This window comes from Schistocerca nitens, chromosome 1 (assembly GCF_023898315.1).
Source record: "Schistocerca nitens isolate TAMUIC-IGC-003100 chromosome 1, iqSchNite1.1, whole genome shotgun sequence".
NCBI classification, from domain to species: domain Eukaryota; kingdom Metazoa; phylum Arthropoda; class Insecta; order Orthoptera; family Acrididae; genus Schistocerca; species Schistocerca nitens.
This window is the reverse complement of record NC_064614.1, coordinates 1,270,137,899-1,270,143,898: the sequence shown is the minus strand read 5'-3', so window position 1 is coordinate 1,270,143,898 and position 6,000 is coordinate 1,270,137,899.

Sequence of the window (6,000 nt, the reverse complement as noted above, 5' to 3'; positions counted from 1 at the left end):
GCCGAATGGCTCGCTCAAGATTGGCATCACGTTCTCTTCACCGATGGGTGTCGCATATGCCTTCAACCAGACAATCGTCGGAGACGTGTTTGGAGCCGACCCGGTCAGGCTGAACGCCTTAGACGCACTGTCCAGCGAGTGCAGCAAGGTGGATGTTCCCTGCTGTTTTTGAGTGGCATTATGTGGGACCGACGTACGCCACTGGTGGTCGTGGAAGGCGCAGTAACGGTTGTACGATACGTGAATGCCATCCTCCGACCGATAGTGCAACCATATCGGCGGCATATTGGCGAGGCATTCGTCTTCGTGGACGACAATTCGCGCCCCAACGTGTGCATCTTCTGAATGACTTCTTTCAGGATAACGACATCTCTCGCCTAGAGTGGCCAGCATGTTCTCCACACATGAACCTTATCGAACTGGAATAGATTGAGAAGGGCGGTTTATGGACGACGTGACCCACCAACCGCTCTGTGGGATCTACGCCGAATCGCCGTTGAGGAGTGGGACAATCTGGACCAACAGTAGACTACAGGCATGCATCAATGCAAGAGGACGTGCTACTGGGTATTAGAGATACCGGTGTGTACAGCAATCTGGACCACCACCTCTGAAGGTCTCGCAGTATGGTGGTACAACATGCAATGTGTGGTTTTCGTGAGCAATAAAAATGGCGGAAATGATGTTTATGTTGATCTCTGTTCCAATTTTCTGTACAGGTTGTGGAACTCTCGGAACCGAGGTGATGCAAAACTTTTTTTGATGTGTGTAGTTTACTAATGAGTGGTCTCTGATTTTTGGACGGCAGTTTGACAGTGTTGCAGTATATAGAGAAAGGAAGAGCCGGAAGAGAATGAGTGATTGCTATTTGCCCTATAGGCTGTTGATTGCTAGGAATGGACTGGAGGTATTATTACCTCTGCACACTTGAATTCGCCAGCCTTCCATAATATCCCTGTTCTAATTTTAGAAAAACATCACCAATTTCTTTCTGAGCTAACGCAATTTCGGAGTGGGTTCTTCCGCTGCTTCTCAATTCATTCGCAGAATACTCTCCGTAAACTGTATATTCATCTCTACTCCGAACTGCCTCAGTTAACTCTTCTGTAGTTTATGCTTTCACTTGCGATAAAATTTTGATCTGTGTTTTCCCTCATTTTGATGTTGGTGGCCTTCTGAAATAGTTCGCAGTAATGTAGTATGTTTCCCGTTTCGATGGGGATCTGAGACTAGCGGCTTCTGTACCGCGACAGGCGCGGGAAGCGAGAAAAAACGACGTGAAGCAGTCCTGAAAACGGCGCCGCGACTTCCGCGTGTTCCGCCACTCTGCCGCTAGGCGTGTACTCGCCGCGGTCACGGGGCACTTGTATCAGTGGATTCCACCGGCGACAGGCGACCGACATCTTCCGGAGACGGCCGATCTTTTCAAATCATTACGTCACTACGCGTGCGGTCACAGTGTAGCCGATCCCATCACCCGAACGTACAGGTTTCTGACGACAGTCGGTGAAATTCAAATCAGTTTGCTTTTCTCGGTCATAACGGCCGACACGACACAAAACATGAACTGTGAGAAACTGATAAGTTCAGTCAGAGGAGTAGTTTCTGGCATCCTGAGGATGAAAAATATCGTAATCAGGATATATTTCGGAATCTATGGACTGAAATCGCAGGTTCACTGGAAACTTCAAGTAGGCAAAATCTTTATCACAAGTTTTAGATGTAGATTGGAAACTCGAAAAATAATTTGTTCAATTGACAGGAATTGTGTATCTTACGAGTAAAGTTACTGTAGTGGATCTTTTTGTGTTGTAGCAGGTGGGAATTAGCTGTCTACAAATTATTGTTAATATTTACTTCCGTTTTTATATCAGTAGGCTGTCACATACAGTGGTTTGTAAATGTGGTGTACGTACGTGTTTCCACTGTAGAGTGCTTTAGGTGTCGAAGTATCTTGATCCAGACTTTGTGTTTGTCTTTCACAGATGCCTGAATGACAGTGATTCAAGGTTAACTGACGTATGTCTGCACAACTTCATATATACTCCGCAAAACAGATTTCGAATGCTCGCCTACAGGTGCGATTTCAGCTCTGTTAAAAAATCCGATACTCACATTAAAGATGCAATCCTGTATCAAGTAAAACTAGTGATACATCAATATTTGACATCTGATAATTACATCTTTCCAGAGATTTACTGAAAAGTACAGTTTCAGAGTTTTTGTGTGATATATTAAATGCTACTTACGATGCCCTAAATACTAACTTAAAAGCTAATATGGTCACTTTTGCACCGCAAATATTACGAACTTTTTAATTTATTCTATACCGAGTTTTGCGTTTCGTACAAGTGCCCTAAACGACACAGTAATATATGTGATTTTCCTTATTAAACGCTACACTGAACCTGAGATAATACTGCCACCAGAAATCTTGTTATCTCCTTTCTCAAATCCACTGGGCGAGTGTTCAAAACGCAGCGAAGTTTCCAGTACTAGAATCTGATTATCTGAATACTTGCACAGCCAGGACTGCACCTGTTTTAGAATAAAGTGGGCTGTTGTGAAACCGCAAATCTACTTTTCGTTAATTAAATAATACTTGCTTACTTACACACGCATTTTGTCCAACAACAGGAACATTTACTTTCACCGCGTAAGTTAACCGTTATTTGCTAATAACTTCAGTGGTAAAAGCTTTATACACGGAAGTCGCCACTGTATCATATTAAACCATAAACCATACTCTGAACAGCGTGTTTTGGACAGATCCTTAGTGCTGTGTATCACTGAAATTACCAGTTCATATTTTCCTGAGACATGGGCATTTCATAAAAGTTGTCTGGGTGTTCCTATAACTGAAGACAGAGTGTACAGTACTCGAAACGTTCTTTTCGAGACATATTAGCTTATAGGCTCATTTCACACCTACCAGGCAGCCGACACCGCTTACACGGTTGTGAGCGTGAAGACCTTACGGCACTTCTTTACACAGTCACCTGTCCGACTCATGAAGTGGCCGACCGAACGACAGCCGACATTGGGATAACGGCGGGACGCGGCGGCCCCCACTTTGTAGCCCCGGTGTCGGCCGTCGTGGGGAACAAAAAATGGTTCAAATGGCTCTGAGCACTATGGAACTTAACTTCTGAGGTCACCAGTCCCCTAGAACTTAGAACTACTTAAACCTAACTAACCTAAGGACATCACACACATCCATGCCCGAGGCAGGATTCGAACCTGCGACCGTAGCGGTCTCGCGGTTCCAGACTGTACCGTCTAGAACCGCTCGGCCACTTCGGCCGGCTCGTGGGGAAGACAGGCGCGTGTAGTGGGGAGGGACACGCAACACAAGGTACTCGGCAACAGTCGTCTGCCGGTCTGTTGCGTCTTGCTTTGTTCTGCTGGATCGAAGTCTGCACAGATCTGAACAAAGGTTACGGACGGATGTGTGACAAGGATAGACACAACTATGGTAAGTATCTGTCTTTATTTTTTACATTAAAAACAAATCTTTTTTCGGTCAGTAGCACATTAAATTTTAGATAATTGCCATTTCACAGATCCCTCAGGTGTCATAAAATAGTCCGTCATCATTTTCCGTACACTGTTGCCAGAAATTCCCCCAAGTGCACGTTGTTGTAGCATTAGTGTTTAACAACAAAATGTGCAACACAACACGCGCTTTAGCAACGTCAAGAGCAAAATCGGGTTTTAAATTTACAGCTCTTTGGAAAATCTTCCATTTATTAGTCAGTATCCCAAATGAGCACTCTACGTACCTCCGGACTCTGGACAGGCGATAATTGATCACTCTTTTAGTAACTGTTACTTTGTGTCCAGAGACCGGTCGTAGAAGACTTTGATGCAGCCCAAACACTTTACTAGCGACAAAAAGAAATAAAGTACTTTCGAACTTACTCCTCTCGGAAGACACAGATCTTCAGGAATTACCAGCTTTTTTCCCATCAGTGATTTCCACAAAAAACATTCTTTAAGGTTAGTAGACTCACCCTCTTTTCCATAACAGCCGATATGTACGTAGATAAAATTACAGTCTGACGCTGCCACAGCCAACAGCACTATTGATGAACATCTTTTATGCATTGAGTTAGATGGATGAACGTTACGAATGTGCTTTCTCTCTACAGCTCCAATGCAGTGAAGAAAATTTACTCTTTGCTCAAATTTTGCAGCAATGTTTTCGAAGTCGTCTTTTGGTGGCTAGAAGCATACATTCACAACGTAGAGACCAAAAAGATTGACACGTACATCTGTCTATTTTGGTGGAAATGCCAAGTCTGTAACTATAGTGTAAATGTACAGCCACTAGTCAGATATCTGAAAAGAAAAGAGTTTCGGTAATAGTAGAATTTCTATGCAGGTTTCTGGAAAAGTAAAGTGGCCATTGTACGTACCGTAACGTAAACAATACTCGAAAAAATAAATGAACGATCTTACACTAAGCCCAATCCGTGCTCATTGATCTAAAATCGGAAAAAATTCCCACATGACCATCACGGAATTTGATGAAATTTTGTACGAATTTTTCCCCCCAATGATCAATGGAAATGTTTTACCTTCACCAAGCAAATACCTTTGGTAATATGCTCACTTGTTTGACCCTGTAGTGCAACTTTCCACAGCGCGCCCCTTGTTTTCAACGTTGAGACATATCTCTGGCAATATATTTGTGAAAGAAACAAATCTACGACGTATTGTACAACTTTTTGCGCTTTCTTATGCGAAATAATAAAAAAATGTCGTTACCAATTTTTATGTAGATCGTTTGATGCTAGACCGGCAAAAAAATTGCCGCTTGAAAAAGTGTGAAGTTTCGCTTTTCACATCTCGGGAAGAAATTGCGCTATAAAACTGTAACTTCGTGTGTAATAACTTATCAATAATGAAAAATTTCATTTTCCTACTGCTTTCCAATACTTTTCATATTGTGGGTAAAACTAGTTTTCTAAACACGTTAATTTCTAGACCACTAGACACTTTAATTTTGCGCCATTCATCACGCTATTGTTTAAGACAGGCTGAAAGACATGAAAGCCATTTTTGTAATGACATTAGTGTGATTTACCACTTCAGATAGTATTATGAAGAAATGAGCGAATATTTGCGATTCTTTACAACGAACATATGTACACAGCCAACAGCTTCAATTTTTGAAGAAAACCACAAAAGAAGCACGTCCGACTGCCGGCAGTTCCTCGCTCAATGAAAATGTTGAGACTACGGAAAGACCATTTTCCCATGACATTTGTTGGTCACTGACGATGCTCAGGATCCAGGAAATGGTTTTGTAATGAGGCGCTCACAGAGAACGTCCGTAGCTTTGAAACACGGAAATCACGCAGTAATAAGGAAAAGAAGTTTGACCCTGTAGAGGTAGAGCTGATTAACACAGTTTTGGAAATTTGTGGTAAGTTCTATGGGACCAAACTGCCGAGGTCATCGGTCCCTAGGCTTACACACTGCTTAATCTAACTTAAACTAACTTACGCTAACGACAACACACACGCCCATGCCCAAAGGGGGACTAGAACTTCCGACGGGGGGAGCCCCGCGAAGCTTGGCACGGTGCCCCAGACCGCACGGCTACCCCGCGCGGCTGATTTTGCAGAGAAAATCCAATCGCTATGTGTCTCTTTTTTTCCAGCGGGATAGTTCCATCTCTGGGAACATTTGACGACGATGAGGTAGCGGAGTTTCAGTTAAGGATTATGCAGATAAACTTGATACTGCCGCTCACCCTCGTACGTCACATGCATACGCCTCCTGTTTACCCCTTTATCAGGAACAACCACTTACAGATGCAGAAGTAAATAGTCGACCGCTCACTAACGACACACAGTGTTACGAAGAAGTAGTGGAGCAGTTTTGAGGGTCATGTTTCAGGTCCTATACGCCTTCTCTGAAAATTTATGTATTGGGTCGATCAATTTTTTACTTATGTTTCAATCTTTTAAGATGATTGCAAAAATGTACATC